Below are 26,719 nucleotides of genomic sequence, written 5' to 3'. Positions count from 1 at the left end.
GGGGTGGTAGTGTATTCCAGGCTTTGGACCCCAAAACTGCCAGGGCTTTGCCTCCCCTGGTTTTGAGTCTAAACTTGGGGATGGTAAGGAGGTTGTCACCTTAGGACCTCAGACATTGGGAGGGGACATACCGTTGGAACATGTTTTCGATGTATTTGGGTCCTGTTCTGTTGACAGCCCTAAAGGTGATTAGCAGAATTTTGAACAGCACCCTTTTATGTATTGGCAACCAGTGCAGGGTGCTCATAGCTATCGTGGCTGAGGTCCTTCTTTTCCATCCCAACACTAGTCTGGCCGCTGCATGCTGCACCATTTGTAATTTTTGGCAGACTGTCCTATTTGTTCCTGCGTATACGCTGTTGCAGTAATCGATGCGAGAGGTAATGAGGGCTACTGCCACCATCTTCCTCGCTGCGAAAGGGATTAGGTCGAAGAATTTCCTGAGCCCTTTTATTATGCCAAAGCAGGTCCCCGCCACGGCTACTGCTTGTTGTTGGAAACTCAGGGAAGGGTCAAATTTTATCCCTAGGTTTCGTACTGCGTTGGCTGTGTTATGGGGGATGATAGCATCTTCTGGCCACCACAGTGTTGGGTTGAATGAGTTTCCCTTTCCAAAAGGTAGGATCTCGGTCTTCCCCGAATTGCATTCAAGGTGATCCGTGGTCATCCAGTGGAAAGTGGCTTTTAGACAGTTTTTAAACCTGGCCTCTGCTTCGCTGGTTTCGTCCTCCATCACTAGGATGAGTTGTGTGTCATCCGCATATGAGATGGTGACTATGCCAAAGGATGATATAAGGTTAATCAGGGGAGCCATATAAACATTAAAAAGTGTCGGGCTTAGACATGAGCCCTGGGGTACGCCTGAGTTTAGTGGTATCTCTTCTGATCTGAACTGGCCCAGGGTGACCACTTGTCATCTGTTTGTTAGGAAACTTATCAGCCAGCTCAGTACCTTTCCGGTTATCCCTGCCGCGGCTAGTCGGTCTATCAAGATGGTATGGGACACGTGTCGAAATCCGCGGACAGGTCTAGGAGTATAAGGACTGCTTTTTTGCCCTGGTCTAGCGCTGCTCTGAGTGTTTCCAAGGAAAAAATTAAAGCTGATTCCGAATGGCGATTATTCCAACAGGCGCGCCATTTTACCTACAGCACAAACAATATGTGGAGCCGACTGTAAAGGGATATAGTCATTACCTGAGAAGCCTTCAGTCATATAAGATCATGTCGGGGATTCTGAAATTTGCCCAGGTAGTAGACTAACATCTCACAAACACACCTGAAGAGTTGTATTTGAAAAACAGGCCCATGCTTGGGCACATTTTGTAGAATGCCACATAAGACTTTTATTAGGTATTAAAATTATTAATGTTTATAAACAAATCATAAGAAGACAGATTCCAACGGCATTACTTGGGTTCATAACACCATTACTACTACAGTACACACACAGTTATGAGGAAATGTGGTGGATTAACCTCCAATTGCCCTAACCAAGGAAGATGACCATGGAAAACCATTTTAGATCAAGCAAAATAGTTATTTGCAGATCTGCTTACGTAATACAGATAAAACTGAACAACACAAACACATAAGCAAATAGTACCAGGACAGAGTAGTTTTGAGTCTTTGATTGGTAGTCGCTAGTGACTTGTAACCCCTGGAATATTTTTAATATCGCAAATTTTCTTGTAGATGCTCTCCGGTTGAGAAAAACAAGATGCCCAGTATTGACTGCAACAGGAATTCTCCTGGATTTTTTATAAAAAATTATGAAATTATTTTAACTGAAATTGTTCCATGTTTTTAATATTCTCGTATCACCCGAATATATTATGATATGTGATTTGTATGTAAACTTTTATGATTTTAATTAATCGAATAAAGTGTTTTTGACTTGACTTGACTTGTAATTGTCATGGCGGCCATAGTTTCATTGAATGTTGCACCTATAGGAAAACATTTCAGCATGTTGCTTTTGCAGGGCGAAATAAATTAGGAGCTCTGTTGCACCTCGGACGTGTAATTGTTGTTTGTATCCAAGGCCTGGTTTCTAGCAACAGTATCTGAGCACGCTGCACTACAACAAGTCACACTAATCCAACACACTGCATTGCCTCCTGGGGACTCCATCTCACCAAACTTCACTTCATTCTATGGATATTAATACAAAAATGTGACCCAAAAAGATCAACAATGATTGCATGTCAGAATATGGTATAAACAATACTTTGCCCTAAATATAGCATAGAAAAATATTGTCTCATTGAGTGCAGATGTTCCTATTATTAACTCAAATGGAGCAGTTTAGTTGGCAAAGTAGGGGGTATGAGGAAAATCTGAGGACGATATTCTGATACCACATCTCAATAGCAACCCAATTACAATCTGCACAAACCCTGAAATTGTGGATGCTGAAAACAGCCCTTGTGAAAAACTTTGAGGGGCAGATTTACAATAACTGGCGCATCCCTGCATATGAGCAGGGATGCGCCAGTTATTGTGCGTCACGGCTCCGCCACCATGGATACGCCACAATTAAAAAACTTTACAAAAGGGGGTGGTGATGGACAGAGCATCTGAATTAAACAGAACACTCCTACCCAGTCAAAAGATCAGGGCTTGATCCATTACCGTTTTTTAGCTCACTACACCATACCAGTTCAGAACCTGGCTACATGCAAATTAGTCTGTCCTTGGCCCAGTGCATCATGGGAACAGGGCAGACCAAACTACCAAGCCAATTCTTTACTGGAAAGGAAACAAGCTTCCGGGGACCGGTTTGTGGCATTGCAGCCGTCTTCGGCCCGGCTTGCTTGAATCCTGATGGTGCAGTGAGCAAGGGACTCATGTCTGAGCATACCCTGCCACTCCTATAGTGGCCAAAACGATTCACAAAAGGGGGTGGTGATGGACAGAGCATCTGAATTAAACAGAACACTCATACCCAGTCAAAAGATCAGGGCTTGATCCATCACCGTTTTTTAGCTCACTACACCATCCCAGTTCAGAACCTGGCTATATGCAAATTAGTCTGTCCCTGGCCCAGTGCATCATGGGAATAGGGCAGACCAAACTACCAAGCCAATTCTTTACTGGAAAGGAAACAAGCTTCTGGGGACCGGTTTCTGGCATTGCAGCCGTCTTCGGCCCGGCTTGCTTGAATCCTGATGGTGCAGTGAGCAAGGGACTCATGTCTGAGCATACCCTGCCACTCCTATAGTGGCCAAAACGATTCACAAAAGGGGGTGGTGATGGACAGAGCACCTGAATTAAACAGAACACTCATACCCAGTCAAAAGATCAGGGCTTGATCCATCACCGTTTTTTAGCTCACTACACCATCCCAGTTCAGAACCTGGCTACATGCAAATTAGTCTGTCCCTGGCCCAGTGCATCATGGGAACAGGGCAGACCAAACTACCAAGCCAATTCTTTACTGGAAAGGAAACAAGCTTCCAGGGACCGGTTTCTGGCATTGCAGCTGTCTTCGGCCCGGCTTGCTTGAATCCTGATGGTGCAGCGAGCAAGGGACTCATGTCTGAGCATACCCTGCCACTCCTATAGTGGCCAAAACGATTCACAAAAGGGGGTGGTGATGGACAGAGCATCTGAATTAAACAGAACACTCATACCCAGTCAAACGATCAGGGCTTGATCCATCACCGTTTTTTAGCTCACTACACCATCCCAGTTCAGAACCTGGCTACATGCAAATTAGTCTGTCCCTGGCCCAGTGCATCATGGGAACAGGGCAGACCAAACTACCAAGCCAATTCTTTACTGGAAAGGAAACAAGCTTCCGGGGACCAGTTTCTGGCATTGCAGCCGTCTTCGGCCCGGCTTGCTTGAATCCTGATGGTGCAGTGAGCAAGGGACTCGTGTCTGAGCATACCCTGCCACTCCTATAGTGGCCAAAACGATTCACAAAAGGGGGTGGTGATGGACAGAGCATCTGAATTAAACAGAACACTCATACCCAGTCAAAAGATCAGGGCTTGATCCATCACCGTTTTTTAGCTCACTACACCATCCCAGTTCAGAACCTGGCTACATGCAAATTAGTCTGTCCCTGTCCCAGTGCATCATGGGAACAGGGCAGACCAAACTACCAAGCCAATTCTTTACTGGAAAGGAAACAAGCTTCCAGGGACAGACTAATTTGTCTGTCCCTGGAAGACAAATTAGTCTGTGACTGGGTAGGAGTGTTCTGCTTAATTCAGATACTCTGTCCATCACCACCTCCTTTTCTGAATCGTTTTGGCCACCATAAGCGTGGCAGGGTATGCTCAGATGTGAGTCCCTTGCTCACTGCACCATCAGGATTCAAGCAAGCCAGGCCGACGACGGCTGAAATGCCAGAAACCGGTCCCCGGAAGCTTGTTTACTTTCCAGTAAAGAATTGGCTCGGTAGTTAGGTCTGCCCTGTTCCCATGATGCACTGGGCCAGGGTAAGACTAATTTGCATGTAGCCAGGTTCTGAACTGGGATGGTACAGTGGGCTAAAAAACGGTGATGGATCAAGCCCTGATCTGTTGACTGGGTAGGAGTGTTCTGCTTAATTCAGATACTCTGTCCATCACCACCCCCTTTTCTGAATCGTTTTGGCCACCATAAGCGTGGCAGGGTATGCTCAGATGTGAGTCCCTTGCTCACTGCACCATCAGGATTCAAGCAAGCCGGGCCGACGATGGCTGAAATGCCAGAAACCGGTCCCCGGACGCTTGTTTCCTTTCCAGTAAAGAATTGGCTTGGTAGTTTGGTCTGCCCTGTTCCCATGATGCACTGGGCCAGGGTCAGACTAATTTGCATGTAGCCAGGTTCTGAACTGGGATGGTGCAGTGGGCTAAAAAACGGTGATGGATCAAGCCCTGATCTGTTGACTGGGTAGGAGTTTTCTGCTTAATTCAGATACTCTGTCCATCACCACCCCCTTTTCTGAATCGTTTTGGCCACCATAAGCGTGGCAGGGTATGCTCAGATGTGAGTCCGTTGCTCACTGCACCATCAGAATTCAAGCAAGCCGGGCCGACGACGGCTGAAATGCCAGAAACCGGTCCCCGGAAGCTTGTTTCCTTCCCAGTAAAGAATTGGCTTGGTAGTTTGGTCTGCCCTGTTCCCATGATGCACTGGGCCAGGGTCAGACTAATTTGCATGTAGCCAGATTCTGAACTGGGATGGTGCAGTGGGCTAAAAAACGGTGATGGATCAAGCCCTGATCTGTTGACTGGGTAGGAGTGTTCTGCTTAATTCAGATACTCTGTCCATCACCACCCCCTTTTCTGAATCGTTTTGGCCACCATAAGCGTGGCAGGGTATGCTCAGATGTGAGTCCCTTGCTCACTGCACCATCAGGATTCAAGCAAGCCGGGCCGATGACGGCTGAAATGCCAGAAACCGGTCCCCGGAAGCTTGTTTCCTTTCCAGTAAAGAATTGGCTTGGTAGTTTGGTCTGCCCTGTTCCCATGATGCACTGGGCCAGGGTCAGACTAATTTGCATGTAGCCAGGTTCTGAACTGGGATGGTGCAGTGGGCTAAAAAACGGTGATGGATCAAGCCCTGATCTGTTGACTGGGTAGGAGTGTTCTGCTTAATTCAGATACTCTGTCCATCACCACCCCCTTTTCTGAATCGTTTTGGCCACCATAAGCGTGGCAGGGTATGCTCAGATGTGAGTCCCTTGCTCACTGCACCATCAGGATTCAAGAAAGCCGGGCCGACGATGGCTGAAATGCCAGAAACTGGTCCCCGGAAGCTTGTTTCCTTTCCAGTAAAGAATTGGCTTGGTAGTTTGGTCTGCCCTGTTCCCATGATGCACTGGGCCAGGGTCAGACTAATTTGCATGTATCCAGGTTCTGAACTGGGATGGTGCAGTGGGCTAAAAAACGGTGATGGATCAAGCCCTGATCTGTTGACTGGGTAGGAGTGTTCTGCTTAATTCAGATACTCTGTCCATCACCACCCCCTTTTCTGAATCGTTTTGGCCACCATAAGCGTGGCAGGGTATGCTCAGATGTGAGTCCTTTGCTCACTGCACCATCAGGATTCAAGCAAGCCGGGCCGACGACGGCTGAAATGCCAGAAACCGGTCCCCGGAAGCTTGTTTCCTTTCCAGCAAAGAATTGGCTTGGTAGTTTGGTCTGCCCTGTTCCCATGATGCTCTGGGCCAGGGTAAGACTAATTTGCATGTAGCCAGGTTCTGAACTGGGATGGTGCAGTGGGCTAAAAAACGGTGATGGATCAAGCCCTGATCTGTTGACTGGGTAGGAGTGTTCTGCTTAATTCAGATACTCTGTCCATCACCACCCCCTTTTCTGAATCGTTTTGGCCACCATAAGCGTGGCAGGGTATGCTCAGATGTGAGTCCCTTTCTCACTGCACCATCAGGATTCAAGCAAGCCGGGCCGACGATGGCTGAAATGCCAGAAACCGGTCCCCGGAAGCTTGTTTCCTTTCCAGTAAAGAATTGGCTTGGTAGTTTGGTCAGCCCTGTTCCCATGATGCACTGGGCCAGGGTCCGACTAATTTGCATGTAGCCAGGTTCTGAACTGGGATGGTGCAGTGGCCTAAAAAACGGTGATGGATCAAGCCCTGATCTGTTGACTGGGTAGGAGTGTTCATTCAGATACTCTGTCCATCACCACCCCCTTTTCTGAAGCATTTAAAATGCGGCGCACCATGGGTCAACAACGGACAGATGCGTGACGCATCTGTGCCGTAAAGGCGGCGCATTGCTGGAGTTGCGTCGCAAGCGCGACGCAGCTCCAGCAAGGCTCTGGGGTGCCCTATTTTTATAATGCTGCGTCAATCCTTACGCTTGCTTCAAGCAGGCGCAGGGTTTTGACCAGCATGGGCTCAAAAGGGACTGAGTGAAATCTTGTAGATTTCACTCATCCACTTTTAGGAGGCATTCCTGCACCGGAACGCCTCCCCCTGCGCAGGAACGCCTACTTCTGGCACAGGGCTTTACAACGTGACGCATCTCTGAGATGCGTCACCTTGTAAATACCCCGCAGCATGGCGCTGGTTTTGCGCCACCGCTGCGTCACAAAAGTGACGCAACGGCGGCGTAATAGAGGCACAAGGGGCTTGCAGAGTAAGCACTGACTTCCTGTTCTGACTGGAAACAAGCCCCCCCTTTCTCCATTTCATCGGGATTGTAGGCTCGCCTATAATGAGGGCCTGTATGATAAACAGAGAGGGCTGCTGATTCTCACACAGGTGAGAATGCTGCTGAACCCCCCAACAAACGCTTTATTTGGAAACATTGGAATAATGTACTATTGAGTTTTTTTTGTATTACCCATAATGCTCCCAGTTCACCGAATATTTTATTAATCCTGCGGCCAGCGCCTCATTCTTATATACTACAAAACACCATTTGTTGGGTCTAACCACTTCACTGTTTATTTAAATCTAAATTTCAATAACTTATTCTAAGCATCCTTACAACACTAGGACCATCTCCCACCTACATTCCTGGCCATTATGAATGCAGATGTGAGGAAAATAAATGTCATATATAGTCCATCATTTGCGTTGAAACCTTATTTCTATCTTCAGAGCAGATGTTGTACACTTCAAGGGACAATATACCAGACGGAATAAAGACATAAATGTTAAAGTGGCACTTGCTTTGCTTACATATGCAGGATGTATTTGTAAGGTGCAAACCTAGCCAAAGGGCAAGGGAGCATTGCATAGGGTCAAAGGCAAGGATGCAGACAAAAGGTGTAGAGGAAGCAGGATTCTGAGAGCAGTTGTGGTCTGCTACTGCACTGTGATATAGTGTCATTTAAAGAGGCGTGTCTACATTTGTTTTTTAAACTGAGCAGGTTTGGGGTGATCCTAAGGGCTACATGGATGTAGTGGGGTCACTCACTTTCCCACTCACACTACTAGTAGTTTTTAGGTCGAGCCTGGGCAGCGCATGAGCTGCTCTGCGAGGCATGCTGTATTCGAGAATGGAGTTGAAGCTCCACCCTCTCTCCACCATATTTTTCATTGGCTTGTGTCATTTTCCTTCCTAAATGCTGGCTTCTGATTTGTAAATAGGCTTGTTAGCCCCTCCTTAGTACCGCCTAGTCTTCATTTGTAACCTCCCATGAGGACTGGCCCTTTTACTTCTGCTGTTACGCAGTATGTCTTATCTAGTCTGTAAGCGGTATTTTCTTTAATGAGTTTCTCCTACTGCAGGTGCGACATGCTTTCCTGCAACATTAAGTGCACCATGCACGCTTTCACGTTCCAAGCTACCCGGGACAACGGTGGCCACTTCTTTGAAATTAAATAGGTCTCGCATTTACAAGAGTTTGAGCTATTGGAATTGTAAATGACAATGCCTTTTATTTATGTGTTAATTATCAAAACAGATAAATAAAAGGAATTGTCATTTACAATGCCAATAGCTTAAACTCTCGCAAATGCGAGACCTATTGCATTGCAAATGCTTGTTTCCTTAGCACAGTAGTTTTGTTTAGATAGCGTGTCATCATCTGCAGTTAGTTTGTCCAAGTGGAATCCTGGAGCTTCCTCTCACTCTGATCTCGTTTGTATCTATGTCTCACCCAGCCTCAATGGCATTGAAGAAAGTTAGTAATATTCAATGGACTGGTCCACTGAGCCATGGGGGCCACTTCCCCGCTATTTGATGCAGGCCCCCAGTAGAGCATACAATGGGAGTTCCATGGGGTGAAGTCTTGCCATCCTAAAAACTGGAGTCTTCAGAAAGAGGGGCGATTCATCTGCACAACTTTACCTCTTATTCCTTCAATAATGGTTCCGCGCGTCTCTCCCAACCAAGCATCCTCAAGATTCTAAAATACCTCTGACCAGCCATCAAAAAGCACACCTTCACAGACCAATATAGCAGGAGAACATAGAGCTAGAACGCTAACTGCTGTCCCCAAATGACACCACCTCACTGCATACCACCTTCCTTGGATATTGCTGCATGATTTGCACTTCCAAAATTAGCACATCTGAATCAGATTGATGTAAAACTAAAACAATGGCAAATAGAGGATCTCAGTACACAAAAACTCTCCCTTAGGGTCCTCTATGAAACCTTAAAGCGCACTATTTCTTTATTAAAATGTTGCATTGCTTTATTAAAATGCTAACCTGTCTGTTAAACTCAGGCCTTTAACGACATTTTATAAGGACACTAGAGTTTAAATGCTAATTCACTCAGTCTCTATTTTGGGAATAAATATCTGGATAATGTCTTTTGACTGCAGCATCAGTTTTAAACAGGGTTGCTTGCACAAGTATTTTGAAATACTAATGATAAACCAGTAAATGAATAGTTTTTTTTCCCATCACACTAAAACAGAAAGTTAGCAATCTGACTCACCTCTAGGAGAACATCAAACTGCTGTTCACTGACTGATGACTATGACTGATGATGGAGGCTGCGACTGCACCTGGGGATGTCGGTAAAGGGCAATAGCAACATGGTGCAGGGGCGGCCTTAGGCATGTGCAAGCTGTGCACCTGCACAGGGCCACCAAACCCCAGGGGCCACCACACCAATACATATCCTTAATATAATAATCCACTGAGGATGGATACATATTTGCATGGCAGACCCTGGCAGGGATTTGGTGGCCTCCGGCTCTGTGTCACTTCCAATCACCCTGACTCCCCTCTTCAGTGGCCTCCGTGCTCCGCCCCGCCCGGACCCCCTCTTCCGGGGCCCCCTACCTACGCTCCCTGCCCAGGGCCGCCATGAGCCTAGAGCCGCCCCTGCTGGGTGTGTCCATTCCGGTGGTCAGTTCTGGAGCAGAGCAATTTTAACCCCACCATTACACATCACAGATGCGTAATATTAACGTGCACGTAGCACTATATACTCTGTGTGCCTTAACTTTATTAACATGAAGTGAAGTATTCACCTATATTATTCAGATGATTTCACCGTAGAATAATAGTGGTTCATAAACATGTGCATTTAATTAACAAGGGAGAAATGTAGTTCCCATACATATTTACACATGTTGCAAGTTATACAGCATTTATTCGAAAGAGCATTGCACATGATTCATTTACTTAAATTGCATTTGTATTGCCGTAGCTAATTGAAGTTATACGTGCACATATAGTCATGTAACCACATTGCACAAGTTAGGGTTTAAATAAACTAATTCAACTAGGTCTGAATTTTTAAATGTATTTTCAGCTAACCTTGCAAGTTCTCTCCTCTGCAGGTGTTGTTTCAAGGATTCATTAGTTAGTGAGAGAAGCATTGTGTATTAGTGATAGAGAGGCCTGAGAAGAAAATCTTGGCAGAGATGTGGAAAGCTAATGAACAAAAAACCATCCTATTCTTCATGTGTCAAACACAGTATACTAACCAAGGTTGTGTGAATGTAGAGGTTTCGTGAGATGGGAAAAGTTGAAGATGCCACAACTGTACCCAGGAAGTCCAACATAATTGGTTGATTGAGGGGTGGTGACAATTCTGTAGGAATGATGAAGTATCTGTGTGTTTTAATTAGTGTTCACACTGCTAGATGTTAGGAGAAACCTCTTGGACTTAGAGGTACAGACGCCTCTGCTTCCTTTAGTCTTTCGATGGGTGTGGCGTTATGCTAACATTCGTTTCCTATTTTTATACAGCTTCTACTGGAGTGTTCACTATGCTCAGGGCCGGCGCTAGGCATGGGCAGTATGGGCAGCTGCCCAGGGCCTCGCGCTCAGCTCAAAAACATGGGGCCTCGCTGGGGCCTCGCTTCGGCCTCGCTTCGACGTGAAAGGCTTCTTTAAAGTCAGGCCACCTGCTCCTCCGGGGCCCCCTCCCCTCCGATCACTGCAATTTTACATGTAGCTAATGAGGTGCTAAAGGCGTGGTGTCAGCCCTGGGATTACGGGCATGGGGGGATGGAAAGAATGGCCGGGGGGGGGGGGGACGGGGGTCTTGGGCAGCAGGGAAGACTATTGTGTGTGAGCAGGTCAAGGGCGGGGCTGTGGTCTGTTGAAAAGGTGCCATTTGCGTTTCCACGCAACAAATGGCCCTTTTGTTTTCAGGATCGGCTGAAAAGTAATAGGTGAGGAGAGGCGGCAAAGTAGAAGAGGGAGAAGCTGTGGCTTAGCAAAGTTTATACTCAAAGCCACACACCTCTTCTAAGCCCTGGGGAGGTGGTCCCCACTTCCCTGGGCTTCCATGCTTTGAATCATGGCCCAAGTGTGGGGCCCCCTTCTCTCGGCCTCACATCCCTTATCCAGCGCAAAGAGGCCCAGGGTTGTGCCATGCAGCAATGGATCAGGCTTCTAGGCCCAAGTGTGGGGCCCCCTGCCCTGGGACATACAGTCGTTATTCAGAACGGTGACACCCAGGGTAGGGCCCCCCACCCCATCTCCTGACCTTTGTAGCACTAAAGTATGGCTCTGAAGCCCATGGGACCAAACACTTTCCCCTGGGCTATGTGCGCATTGAGCAGCTTAATAGAACTGAGGAACTAGGTTAGAGTCCCAGCGTCTGCTGAACATCCTGTGATTCTGGGCATATATCTATTTGCACATGCCCCTAAAAAATGAAAATATCCTTTTGTAAGGTAACTGGTGATCATGTAAAGCTCTCTAATGCCTTAGAGCTGAGTTCACATAATATGAAACTGCAAATCCCCTCACGTTCTGGAACTGTGAGTCATGCCTGACTTTACTGCCACAGTCCATGTAACACAGCAGAGTTTTACATTTGTGGGTGCATTTGCTGTGGGGGCCGTCCAGAGAATTTTCACATGCGCTGGAAATAGGGGTGAGTATGGTGCTACAGCACCCCATAAATAACCCTTCTGTTGTTCCAAAGGTAAAGGAGCAATGAAGATGCTTTAGAATTATTGATTTTATGTTGTCACATTTGTTGTGTGTGTTGGTTGACATCTGGGCCTGTGCTGTACCCTGTGCTTTAGAACAACTAAGTAAATGTTTGGGCGGTGGCACCAGGACCGAGGGCGTGAAGGACCCACTGCACATTATTTATGGTCGTCTTTTACTACCCAACCATGGGGCGGGGAACACTTTTCTTTGCTTTCGTTATGGCCCATCGAAGAATCACTGCACCACTGTGAGTGAGCAAGTGATGGATGGAGGGTAGCATGAGCGAGAGGAGGATGACGTAAGGAGAAGAGAAAGTGTGGCCAGACCAGGGCATCTTGAGGAAGAGAAGAGCGGAATGTGATAGAGAGAGAGATATTGGAGAAAGCCAGTAAGGAGAAAGTGAGAAGAGAAAGTCCAGGAAAGTAATCATGTGGATGAACTGGGGAGAAAGAGTGCTGGAAAGAGAGGGCATTTAGGCAAATAAAAGGGGGAAAGGCTAATAAGGGGACGTGAGGGTGGATATTGAGAATAAGAGAGAAGAGGGTGTGAGAAGAGAAAGCTATTTAGGGAAGGTTGAGCGAGGGGAAAATGTGAAGGGAGAAAACTAATAGGGGATCTGATGGAAGAAAACGCGAGAGGGAGAAAACTGATGAAGAAAAAAAAGTGACTGAGAGGTAATATGAGAGGAGAAAGTGAAGTAAAAACAAGGGTAACAAATAACAAGCATTGGTCGTGCGGCCGTTAAAGTAACGCGGCTTGCACTGGCTTCAAGTGGAGGAAAGGGTAGAAATCAAGGCACTTTACTTGGCGCATAGGGGAATCAACTATAATGGACCCTCCTCGATAGTGGCTCTTCTGATACCTTACACTCCTAGTAGTACCGTAACATCCTCCAATGCTTGATTGCTAAAGGTACAAATGATCAGATTGGGGGTTGTATCCTTCTCGCATTTGACCCCTATGCTTTGGAATGCTATGCCCACTGAGCTCAGAAACTAAATGAACAAGACCCGATTAAAAAAAATCCTCTTTACCCCCACTTGCTCTAGACATGTACCGCCTCAGAATCCCGCTAGTGTACACAGTGATCCACTCACGCAGCACGGGGAAGCCCTCAGGCGGCTATTTGCTTTATAAATCTGCATAGAATAAATCTACATAGCATAACTTGAGGAGCACTGTTACAGGGTGGTAGTGAGGGAATTTATAGCGAAGGAGATCATTGGCGAGTCGACCAACTAACATTGTCGCACCGACGGCCACCAGCACTAACGCCGGCACTAGATGCCCCAAATTAGAGGGGCCTCACATCTTCCCTTTCGCCCAGGGCCCCAAAAGTCCTAGGACCGGCCCTGACTATGCTGACACCTTTCTTCAAACCTTAACTCCCCTAAGACCTTTATTTCTAGAAAGCCTTTATTTAGATTTATAGTTAGGCTAGATGTTTAGAAAGGAGGGGTGGAGATACTGGAGAACCCTCCAATTTGCTATTCTTGGTATCTGTATTCTTCTGCCTGTCATTACTCTATGCTTTATTCTAACCAGTCGGCATTTGATTCAATGGATTCATTGAAGTTCTTGATCATTTACATGTATACTACCTTCCTTATTTTTGCATCCATCGGATTGATTAATAATATGTAATAAACATACTTAACTTCAGATTTAATTACTAGTCCTTATTATGTGACCAAATGGGTTACACGGGTATTGAATTGTTTGCTTGAATAACAACTCCCTATGCCTCTCAGTCTTCCAAGAAAAGGTCCATCTGGTAAGAAATAGTACACGCCTTCTGAGTGTATGCAATTCTATACATCATAAACCTTCACCATTCTTCCAGGTCTGTACCTTATGGATCGCACCAGAGTAGTAATAGATTGCATGAATCCTTCACTGGTACAGGGACAACCTCCTCTGCGCCTCTCGGTCCTCCCCTGGCAAGACGTAAATCACATGCCCATTGTGGGTGCATCAGCCACACCCCAAACGCTCTGTCCAAAACCAAGTGTGTAATGACAGTATGGTCCTCGGAAAGATACAGTCAGGTAAGGCCATGGGCGCGTCCACAGGGGGAGACAAGGGGGGGTGGGGCGCTTGCCCCCCCCCCCCCCCCCCACTGCCGATGCATCCGGTGCGGGCCCAGTGACAATGTGGTATTATTACGCAGGCAGCGTACGTTGGTATAGCGGACTCCCATGTGTTCTGAGCAGGGAGGCAGCCACCCACCTCCCTCTACCTGGGAGGAACATCACCCCGAGCTACATCATCCTCGTCTCCCAAGGGTCATCGTATCCTCTGAGTCACCAGCACTCCACCTCACTTTCAATTCAACTTTATCTTTATTTTAAATCAAATACTTATTTTAGCCTACATAAAAACACTACTAAACATAACGTTAGTGAAACATTTATAATACACACACATAAAACATACAGAGTACTTACTATCAACGTCGACAGCTCCCTGCTGCTAGAATACCATATGCATTTTAATTTCTCCTTTAGCAGCATTGATCCATGTACGTGTCACAACTTTATAGTAAGTAGGCCGGGCTGCCAGTTTCTCTGCTTTTCCCTGCTTAGATTGTTAAGGGTGTGGTGCGAGTGCAAGGATTTTAAGGCAGGGAGTTAAACTGTTCCCACAGCACCTGAAAAACATGGATCATGCTTGCATGCAGTGGCGGATCCTCCATGGGGGCGTTTGGGTGCCGCCCCACTGCTTTATCTCAGTGCGAGAAGGCAGAAACAAATAGTAGATAACTACCATTTGTTTCTGCCTTCTCGCACGGCGAAAATCAGAAGTTCCTTCCTGGTTGGGAGAGTGGGCGGCGTTACTCGAGGACAGGGGGAGTGGCTTTCCCACTGTTGTTAATACTGTCTGTTTGGGCTGCCTGAGAGGCTGTCCAAACATACAGTATTAACTGTATTAAGAACAGTGGGCAAGCCGCTCCCCCCTGCCCTCGATTAACCCCTCCCACTCTCCCTGCTCTCTGTATGCTGCAGCATACAGAGAAATGACGTGGTCTTGGTGCAGCCGGCCGAACCAATCACAGCGCTGTACTGTGTGTGGTGGTGGAGGGGAGGGGAGGCTGCCTGCGTGAGCGTGACGACGAGCACCATGGGAAATTCAAGGACAGGACGGCGGCGGGAGTCGGGACTCGGGAGTCTGGAGTCGGAACTTGAAGGCAGTAAGGAAGGTAAGTTAAGTTTATTGACTTCTTTACCCCTGCCTTTGAAAGGACTATGCCTACGTAACACCCGTATGTTTCCCTTCTGTTTGCTTTGTTATCCTCTCTCCTCAATACCATTACTTTCTAACTTCTTTCTCCTACACTGCTTAGTGCTCGCCATTTTCCCTTATTTACAACATTTTCTTTTCCAATCGCTCCTGTGTCCCTCCCCATCCTCAGTATCTCTTCGCTCCATTTAGGACTCCTTCAGCTTGCTCGCCACAGTGCGCCGTCCACAACTTTTACGCCCCGCCACTTTCAAATGTCACAGCCGCGACTGCTTGCATGGTCTGAACATGGAAAATCAATTAGCAGCCAGTGGCTTTATTAACACTTGGATGAGTGTGAGGCTGTGTGCTGAGCTTTGGAATTTAATTAAATTTATTTTTGATATATGTTCGAATGGAGCCGGCTAAGACAAGTAAGGGCTGTGATATGGGGATCAAACTTTCAGCTGCCTGTCAGAAGTTAAAAGTGCTTGAGCAGTACCGCTCTTTTTTAACAAGTTTTTTTTATCAAACACCATACCTCACATGCAGACAAATATAAAAGTTATTTAAAAAAATCCTGTGCGTTCAAGTGGGGCCTGCTTCAGCTTTCATACTCTCCATCTAATAGTTTCTGAATGGGCCCCATCGTTAGGTCCGGCTATAATCTGTTGCAATATTGTGTGTTTTGCCGCCATTTCACTGCAAGTGGTTGCGTGTCTCAGCCCTTCTTGAACTTTTTTGGCAGAACCCTACATCTATATTTTACCTGGCCTACACTTCACTCATAATATTAGCTGCACAGCACATCCACCACATACCCTAACGTTTCTCTCTTTTCTGTGTGCGCTTTGGGGGTTATTTCTGAGGAGCACCACTTCAGGGAGTTGCAGCTAAAGCCACTTGTGTTGGCTACATCTCTGGGAGTACTGTGCTGGTAATAAGTACTCCATTGTTATTTAACCTTTTTGGCGGGGTTCGATATTAATGTTGTTTGGATTAAATAAGTATTGGTGTGAGGCTCACCCTTAATGTGGGTCTTTGGATGCGTGAACTGCAGAGCTTTGGTGACGTTGTGGTGGTTGGGCACTGTCTGCAAATATACATCTTTCGGGCAGTGTCAGTCATATGTATAGGGTGACCAGATGACTCTCACCAGGGCACAACTTTTACAGTTTTGATTTGCCATACCAGTGCATTCTGGGAGCTGTAGTATAGGTTAATTTTAGATCAACCAATTGGTCGAACACACTAGCTAATAATGTAACGGCAAAGCCTAGGTCTGGAAAAGTCATTCTCCCCGTAACTTGCAGGCATCTTGTCGCCTTACATATGTAGCACCAACGGGCAGTGTCTCAGAAAGGAAGAACTCTTCCTTGGTGTATTTGAGAGATGCAGTTCTTTTGAAGAAGTGTCTGCAAAGCACTGTGCTTCTGTTGGGATCTGTGTGAGGTGTCACTATTTTCAACAAAATGTAACCTGCAGATCCATAAGGGCATTGTCAGTGTGAAGTGCAGCTCTTTAGGCAGGAATGGGTGTGGAGACTGCGTATGTGTGTGTATGCAACTGTGTCAACATGGGGTGTGCATATTTGAAGCCACGTCTCTTGCGCTAGCACCTTGAGAAGTATCTCTTTGGGATCAAACTAATTGGCTTGTCATTGAAGGACGAAAAGGAGCAATGAAATCAGAATAGACAAACTTTAAAGTTGAATAAAGTTTGTGTTATTATTGAGACAAGAAAAAACTAAAAATAATTCCCCACCCCTTTAGTTTTTAAATTAAAAGAACGGTCAACGAAAAACGAATACATCATACCATTACCATCTACTATGCAATAACTTAGCCTGTATTTGACTCTCGGCTATCTCTCTCACCACTCTACTTAGTTCTTTGGGTTCTAGACACTATCCATTTTGCATTGGCATATTGGTTTCCTCGTAGGCCTACCAGACACCTTCTTCACACTGATCTATTAGTCCTTTCTCAAACTTACTGGAATCAGGCCAGCACTGCCATATCTCAGTGATTGCATGTATTATGTCTGATCCGGACCCTCTAGACAAATTAAGAGGTAGAATGTTCACTTGACTGGCTACCCCACCCCCTTTTTGTGAAAACTAGAAGCAACTGTATTCGTCCATCTCCACCTTTTGGTCATCCCTCATCAATCCCCAGCAAGCCTTACTTGATATGAGTTATTGCTTCCGGCCCTGCCTTTTTAGCAGATTACTTTTCTCCTAAATTTATCTGTTAGCCCTGGGCATCTGTGTCCTTGCTTTAGCAAAGCCAGAAAGAGCTGGGGCTGCCTCATACTCGCCCCCCGCTCCATCTACAGTACTTTTCTAAAGAGGTGTGCATTGGAGGACATGTAGCCCTGCCACTTCCATGTTTAATGACTTGCAGAGTACACCTAAAACCTACCCATTTATGCTTTCCTTGTTTCCGTTTTCCTGCACCTGACCTTTACTTTTGCACTGAGATCTCCCTCTCTTGCTTTTCCACTGACCGTAAAGAGGAGATAGGCATTCTTCTGTCCATGTTGAAACCTGGTTTTCCCAATGACTTGTGCTGGGTGAGAATATTACAAGGGACATCTACTGACAGTGTCTAGGAAATTGCCAATATTATCAATGCATTGTTCACAGCTGGACTTGTCCCCAAAGTTTGGAAATCCAGTGTTGTTAGCCCCCTGCCTTCTAAAGATGGTTTGGAATCTCCAAATGTTTATAACTCTGATCTCATGGTGCTGTTACCCACTTTGGAAAAAAAGACAAAGCAAATAATGTCTGAACAACTTACCGACCATCTTGAAGAATTCACTGCTCTGAACACTCCTCTGTGAGTTTCTGTTCAAGTAGATAGATGAAATCAGTCATGGCTTTGTTACTTAATGAGTTGCTTCATTAATATTGTTTGATACGATGTGGCTTAGCGAGGCTGATCCTACTAGCTCTTGAATTTGACACAATCGTCCACTGTATCATCATTGAAAGGTTTGCTGATGTGGATCTCTCTAGAACCACATCAACCTGATTTAGATTTTTTTTGTTTTTTTCCGGCAATTTTTAGTTTTTCCCTCTGTTTCATTGTAGTTGCCAGGTCGTCTGCTGTGGCGCATCACACGATTTTTCTCTTCCCCCTGTGGGTTTCTTTGTTTTTTTAAGCTCTTTGTCTTATTAGATTTTTTTTCATTTATTTAATACTTGTGCTCAATCATGTCGGAGGATGGTGATGAAGTTAAAATGTTGCCCACCCCACCCCGGAAACATTTCTGCGGACGCCCATGGGTAAGGCTGTACCCTCATCAACTCCAAGGGTCTGCTCGTGAGCCAGAAGCCCTCAATATAAATGTCCCTAGTGAGTTGGCCAGAGTCCCACTGAGAGTTGGCAAGATGCTTGGACATGCTTAGTGGAAGCTTCAACCTTTGCTGCCTGTCCAATTTCCATCCCACCCTGACCATTTGCTCACAGATGCTGCATCAGACGCTTCCAGTATTCAGCGTTCACGCGTTATATTTCAACCTCCTGCATCAGTTTCAGTTGTGATGCAAATATGGTCCTTGCAACCTAAGGGCTGGATGAGCCTGTGGCAATGGCCAATCCTCTCGGTTCTAGAAGAAAATACTAATCCCAAGGGGACACACACGCCGAGGGCTTACCGGCGTTTCCTTGTGGTTGCTGTTGCCACTGCTGTTTTCGCCTACAACTAGCCGCACCCGCTCCGCGGGTGCCGCGTCGCAGTTGGGGGCTTGTGTGGCTGTTGGGAGCACGTTTGCTCACAGCTTTCAGGAAGGACTCGAGGGAGCAGGGACCACGCTCATACCATCAGCGCCGCTGCAGGGACTCACCTAACCAGGAGCCCCTGCTTTCCGGCACACCTGCTGACCTGTTGCCCCTCCCACCCCTCGCCCAGAGGGTGAAAAGCGTTCGAACTCCTCATCTCAGCGGGACACACACGCCGAGGGCTTACCGGCGTTTCCTTGTGGTTGCTGTTGCCACTGCTGTTTTCGCCTACAACTAGCCGCACCCGCTCCGCGGGTGCCGCGTCGCAGTTGGGGGCTTGTGTGGCTGTTGGGAGCACGTTTGCTCACAGCTTTCAGGAAGGACTCGAGGGAGCAGGGACCACGCTCATACCATCAGCGCCGCTGCAGGGACTCACCTAACCAGGAGCCCCTGCTTTCCGGCACACCTGCTGACCTGTTGCCCCTCCCACCCCTCGCCTCGCGCCCCCATAAAGGGACGCCCCTTCCCCGCTGTGCGGGAGCACGCGGGAGCATCGCGGGAGAAGCCCGGGACAAGGGCGGGACCATCTTTGGCCATCAGGGGCCAGAAGAGGCCGGGCCGGGCCACATTTCTTGGCTCAACTAACCGGTCACGGGAGCAGCGGGAGCATGGCCTCAGGTACTAGAGCAAGCAACTCTAGGAAAGCTGCGGGAGACGTAGTTATAGGTACAATGGATCAATTTGTAACTCGGCCTGTCTTCATTGTAGAAAAGGAGATAATTCTAACCGAACGAAGACTTTCCAGGGACTCTGAGGGCCTATCACACAAGCGCTCATCCTTGGGCGCCCTTGCCCTAGTCCCTAGTCCTGTAAATGCACCAACCACACCATTGGTGGTAACTGACACTTCGGACATTGATGAGAGGGTGAGTCGGATTAGGGCAAGCCTAGAAAGGGTAACTACCACTGCATCAGTCATTGCTAATGACTCAATACACCCTAATCTACCCGACCTTACCGACCCTTTGCTGGGGACACTTAATTATGATCTTGACTCCGAGATCAACATCGCCCCTAGCCCCTCTGTGGTGCACAACGAAGCCCCAAATCTTTCAATAACAATTGTACCTATTGAAGTCAGTACATCCCTAGCAGCGGTTTCAAATACTACCCCATTAGGGAAATTAGCTCCAAGACTAGTTGCACACAAGAAGAGAAAGCGTCCTGTCAGTCCTCGCAGGGGGGGCTCTCAAAAGCCGCACAGTAAAGTAGGTAGGCACAATGTGACCAAAGGGGGTACCACTATAAACTATGTCCCACACCCAAAAACCACTACCATCCTTACTAGAGATATTGTACCAGAGGGCATATCTGGTCCGATAGTTTCTCTCGGTACCACTATACTCCCCCAGGCTGTGCATACTGATCTAGATGTTGAGAACATAATCAGGTCTGTGGTGATGCCCCTTGTAGACAAGATTGACAGTCTCACACGTAAATTAGCTACTCTCGAGCAGTCAATGCTGGATAATTTTTACGCTGTGAAATCACTGGTCAAATTCCACTCCAAGGCGCAGGGCGAAGAAAATGGTGGGTTAAGGAGTGGTGCTGTCACCTTATTGCCCTCTGAGTCAATGTCTCGTCAAAAAACGTCTGTACCGGGGGAGGCCATTCAGTTACATCAATCTAACACTGAAACCAGCCCTGCCCCACAAACTCACACTCTTGAGCCCAGTTCGAGCTGTCAAAAGAAAAAACCCTGTACCCAAGCTCCTAAGGCCCCTAAGGCTAACTTTGCTCCAAATTCTAAGCCTATAGCGTCTAACTCTAAAACAGCAGGAAATTTGCCGACCTCGCTGAATGGAAATATAACTCCATCCCTTTCCACTCCTGGCATCCAGGCTGCGCCTAAACCCCTAGCCAAACTCCTAGCTAAATCCCCGGCTAAAATACCATCAGACAGGGCAAAAAGGTACACACCCAATGCTAGCCTCCCCCCTGGTTGTAAACCGTATGTGGTAATTTTAACGGGGGTTCCGGAGCTTGAAGAGGGTTCTTGTGAGTTGTATACTGATCTCAAACACAAGACGCTCTCCTGGCTCAAAGCAAATAGACCCCTCCCAGGGCATATTGATGGCAGAATAGCCTATGTTCGTCGTGTGGGGTGGATCGGCAATAGACGTAAGGACCTAACTGGGGACTGCGTGCTGATACATTTTAGCGATCCTAGAGCGGCAGGTATGATCTGCAGCCAGCAGTCGCATCATAACTTCTGCGACATTCAAACTAGGGATTTGGAGTACTTTTATCGTCCCCCCCCTTCATCGGGGCACAAGAAGTTTTTGCCGGATGGGGGTAGAGGCTCATGGTTCCCGCATTTTCCAACTTTGGACGTTAGAGCAAGGGCATGGACACCGACTCAAGCAGCCCCATCCCAGGGTTGGGACTGGTGACTTAGCGATAAAGTGGCAATAATCGCCCCCCCACCTAGGGTTATTACACCATGCATAGCTGGGAGGGCTTTCCCGTTACCAGTTAACCTTCCTGTGCCCCAACCCGCGCCCAACCCTCCTATCCCCTCTTCCACAGGCCATCGGACAGAGTTTACTGAGTCCGTGGATGGAGTACAAATTTTGGTTGTTCAGGGTGGGGAAGCTGGATGTATTGAGTTTTTGAATCGTCCTACCCTGAAAACCATCAGCTGGAATGTGGCAGGCTTAAATAACAAGTTGGATGCCCCGGACTGGGTGGCGCTCACTGAGCCCCACGCAGTCTGTGCATTCCAAGAAACGTGGTGTGTGGAACCAAGGCACAGAGTGGGTTATGCTACCTTCTCTGTCCCGGCAGGTATCCCAGCATCGGGAAGAGGGCGCCCATTTGGAGGCCTCCTAGTCTGGGTCGACATATCTTTAGGTTGGAGAGTACACCATCATCCCCAAAAATCTCCAGACCTGATGCGGCTCACTGTAACATGCCCTAGGAAAGCTGAAAAGCTAGAGATCTTTAATATTTATACACGCGGGGTTTCAGGGAGGGCCTCGTCACCAACCCTTATGGCTTTGGAGGCAGCTTTAGGGGAGTGCTGTGGAGACTCCCTAATCCTGGTTATGGGGGATTTTAATTGCACATTCGAGCCCCTGTTGACCGACGAATCCTTGGACCTGCACGACGAAGATTCAAGGAGAGGCGTCCCATCCCTTGACCTTCCAATTGTCAAAAGTTGGACTCCTAGAATTGTTCAATTGAATTCCCTCACACTAGAGTATGGCTTGAGAGCAGCCAATGGGAGAACACGGTCAGATCTAGCGGGGGCACACACGTACAATAGGGTGGGTCACTCATCCAGGATAGATTACATTCTTTTAAACTTTCCTTTGTGGGCCCACATGAGGAACATGATAGTTTTACCTTCCTTGGATAGTGACCACAATGCACTTTCTTTATCCCTAATATACTGGTGGAGGGACAGTGGCTCATCTTGTGGAGCCCGGGACGTATCCGAGATAAGGTCACCGGTGGGTGTGGTCCCCTCAAACTGCCTTAGGCGTTTAAAATGGGACAAAGTGGCTATCGATGAAGAAAGATTATCCTGCATCAGAGCCGTTACTACTGCTGCTTGTGAATTCCTGGAAAGTCATCCTCCCAGCCCGCACAAGATTGCAACCATGTTTAGTGAGGTTTCATCGACGATTGGGGACTTGTTTATGGTTAAACTAAAAAAGGGAAATAAAAACCACGGCAATCGACAGAGGAAATCAGGCTGGTACTCGTCGGAGTGCCGTGCTGGAAAGAGAGCTCTAATACTGGCAGTAAAGAGCGGTGATGCATCATTAATAGCTACCAAACGTAAGTGCTACAAAACTGTGTTAAAGGCAGCAAGGAGAGATTGGGAAGATGCCTTTTGGCAGGAACTCCGTGTCGCCAGTGTAGAAAAAAATGCCAAAGGTTTTTGGGACCTATTGCGGAAGAAAAATAGACCCATAGACACTGTTATCACATGCAATATCACCGAAGATCTGTGGTATTCCCACTTCTCAAAACTGTATACAGCATCAACAACAGAAGCGATGGACTTTCCATTACCACAGATTCTTCGAGGTGATGAGAGCTATGAAGAAAGTCTATTCACCAGGAAAGAAGTTGAAACTGCTATAAAATCTCTGGTTCCTTGCAAAGCAGCTGGTCCTGATGGCCTTCCTGGCGACCTCCTTCGCGCAGACACAGGTGATTGGGGCATGCTAATCACATCGCTACTAAACGCTGCTATGGCAGGGGCCCCCCTCCCTGCTTCTTGGATGGCCGCTGAGGTGGTTCCCCTGCACAAAAAAGGCTCAAGAGATGATCCAGCTAATTATAGGCCAATCAGCCTAATAGATTGTTCCCAAAAAGTAGCGGGCAAGGTCCTCTTATCTAGAATTCAGCAGTGGGCAGACGAAAATAAGATACTTTCGGACCTCCAGGCTGGGTTCAGAGCTGGCACAGGAACAATAGAACAATCGCTAAGGCTGCTCATGATCCATTGGAAGGTCGTCACGATTGGGAAGGGTACCTTATACTTGGCCTTCATCGACCTTCGGACGGCTTTTGATTTGGTACCCAGAAAAAACCTATGGAAGGTACTGTGTGATCTTGGTATGCCACCCTACTTGCTTTATTTGATCATGAGGTTCCATGAAAATAACTACGCCCAAATACGCTGGGGGCCGAATGGGCAAAAGACCCCAAGAATAGAGGTGAATAGAGGTGTGCGGCAAGGTTGCGTTCTTGCCCCAACCCTATTCTCCCTCTATGTTAATGGGGTGGTGGATTTCCTGACCAAGTTACCAGCAGATGCGCCCCGTCTGGCAGGTCGTCTAATCCCTACCCTGCTCTTTGCTGACGACACTTTACTTTTGTCAAAATCTCCAATGGGCCTCCAGAAGCTCCTCTCTGGTTTTGAGGATTTTTGCAAGCAGAGAGGTCTCTGTATTAATACAGATAAAACAAAGTATCTCATTTTGAACCCCCCGCAAAAACTTGGCCCCCCTCCAACACTGGGGCCTGTTGCACTGGAAAGGTCCAAGATGTTCGACTACCTGGGCATCCGGATGGTGGACTCTATGAAATGGGATTGTCATTTAACCAAAATGCTGTTGAGCCTGAAAAGAGTGACTGGGGTCCTGTTGAAAGAGCAGAGAGCAGCTTCTACAAAACCAATAGCAGCGGTAATGGACATTTACTCGGCCAGAGGAGTAAGTGCAGCACTTTATGGGGCAGAGCTCTGGGGGATGTCAAATATGAAAGAGCTAACTCGAGCTGAGAACACCTTCTTGAGAAGCCTAATGTCTCTCGGTCCATCTGTCCCTATTTTACCACTGCAACTGGACATGGGCTGTCGGGCGATTGAAGACCAAGCGAAGTTACGCCCACTGCTACTGTGGGCCCGCATCTGGAGAGTGCCAGAGCTCTCAAGTTATGCGGATGGCCTTCGGGAGATAATCAATTCCACAGGTTGGTCAAAAATAAAATGGCTAAGGGATATCAAGGCCCTTCTTGCCAACCTGGGGCTGGAAGAAGCATGGCATCAACAGTCAGCCCCACCCAAAGCTACGTTAAAACAACTTTATTGGTCATGGGTGGTAAACAAAAGAAACTCTTCCACAACGACCTGTAAATCGACCAGAAACTTTGTGGAGTTCAAAGATGTCCCCATCAGAGAACTGTATTTGGACATCATTTCCGCCCCATGGGAAAGATCCCTGTATTTTAAATTTAGAATAGGTCTTCTCCCTGTAATGGAGCTTACATGTCACTGGAAAATTCCATATCAGACTGCTCCATGGTGCCCCTTCTGCCCTCAGCGCCGTGAATCTGTCCCCCATTTGTTATTCGAGTGCCCTGCCTACAAGGTTCCTCGTATGAAATGGATTAAACCAATGTGTCTCACCTTGGGCACTAGACATTGTATTGTGGCACTAAGAATATTACTTACAGACACTCGCACATTTTTTGCATGCGCCACCTCGAAATATCTTGGGTGGGCATGGCGGATTCGGTCAAAAAGACTTAGGCTAATTGTTTAATCATGATTTTAAATTTATGGTCAGTTTTTTTTTTGGCCTATCTCCTTTTAGATAATTTATATAAATTCCCCCCCCAGAAATTGTAGGAAAAAACGTTTACACCTAGTAGTAAGGGGTTTTTTAGCAATGTTTTAAAAATTGAATTTACTATGTATGTATGCTTTTTAAGATATTTTTTATGTCGAAATAAAGCCTATTTGACTTGACTTGACTTGACTAATCCCAAGGATAATGGGGGAACTGTTCTGCATTTATCTCGTTGATGCCAAAGTGGGCGGGGGCGGCTCACAGAAGTAGGTGTTTTTTGCAATTTAGACCCCCTCCTAAAAATACACGCTTCCTTCTTTGGGAGCCTCAGAAAACATACATCAAAACAGCCCAGCATCATGAAGTTGTTTTTCATATTCTTAAAAAAATCCATGCGAACAACTAATTGGTCTGAATCTCGGCGCTGGAAGGTGTGTGTGTGTAAAGTGCACATTTTGAATAATTTAAATTACTCTAGTCTACGCACAGTTGTGGTAAGAATCCACATTTTTTAATGAATGGGAATTAATATAATGCAAGTACAGATCTCCAAGTGAACCAGTGGCACAAAAAATAATGATTAGAAGCTCAAATATGTCACCGAGGTAAACAGTTTAGAAGTTGAACTTCCTCTCCTGTATCAGTAACTCCCCTCTTCAACAATTCACGCGAAATGGTCCTCTCCTGGGAAGCCTGTACGATCCATTAGTTCTGCAGTTTTATTGGCCAGTCCTGTGGGGCCAATAGAGTTAACAAAATACCTTGTGGTTGTGAGTGGTGAGACATGGTCCTGAGAGGAGGCTGCTCATAAATCATACAGACAGAGAGATGGAGAGAGAGAGAGAAAGAGAGAGACAGACAGAGATGGAGAGAGGGAGAACGTGTGTGTTTATACATATAAATGTGTGTGTGTGTGTATATAACTATATACACACACACACACATATATAGATATATATATATACACACACACACACATACACCTACACACATATTAGCTCTTCCTCCATCTTTGCTCTACCAATGTATGTAATGTGTGTCTGCCGGATGAAATTAATCTGTATAAACCGTAGAGAAACATACTTTGGTTGGATTAAATGTTCAATTTAAATACTTTCTTTATCCATCTGTAAATGTCTCAGTCCTTGTGCATATCTAAGTTTGAATAGTTTCATCAATAATGTATTCTGTTTTAGTGCATTATATGTATTTGCATATCAGCATCTATCCATTGATTAATTTATGGGTATATTTCAAGTGATCACTCTATATAGATATCTATTGCTTTGGACTATCAAACTTTCTGGATCTCCCAATCAATAGTGCCCAACAATCAATAATAGGAACCGGTAACTCTGTCTGCATATTTATCTAAACACAGCAGACACAACATCCAGTTCAGGAATGTACTTTAGCGCTATGAAAGTAGGCATGAGGCGCTATATAAATGGAAGTATGCAACTACGACAGAATATAGTATCATTCTATCTACTAATTGATCTATTTTAATTGCTATGGACAGTCTTTCTGGATCTATCGATCAGCCTGGCAATCAACCTATCTGTATCCATTCATCATTTTCTATGCAGCTGTCGAGCACTCCGCCTCCCAAATTACGTCCAGTCTCCGCTGCAGGCGCACAACCTGCACAGCCTTAGGCTATGTGTGCTGAGCTACAGTGTTAGTGGCACCCAATGCACACACATTCAGACAGGTGAATTGGAACAGGCAGAAAGGCAATGGTCCCCCGAATGTTATAGCATGAGGCGTGTCTGCCTGTTACTCCCCTCCAGGCAGTGCTTAATTTGTAAAATAATAAGTGACGGGGCCCTGACCAGGAGGGCACTGCAGCTTGCACCACCCACTGCC

The sequence above is a fragment of the Lissotriton helveticus genome, chromosome 12, assembly GCF_964261635.1.
Source record: "Lissotriton helveticus chromosome 12, aLisHel1.1, whole genome shotgun sequence".
Classification (NCBI taxonomy): domain Eukaryota; kingdom Metazoa; phylum Chordata; class Amphibia; order Caudata; family Salamandridae; genus Lissotriton; species Lissotriton helveticus.
Note: the sequence above shows the minus strand (reverse complement) of the source record.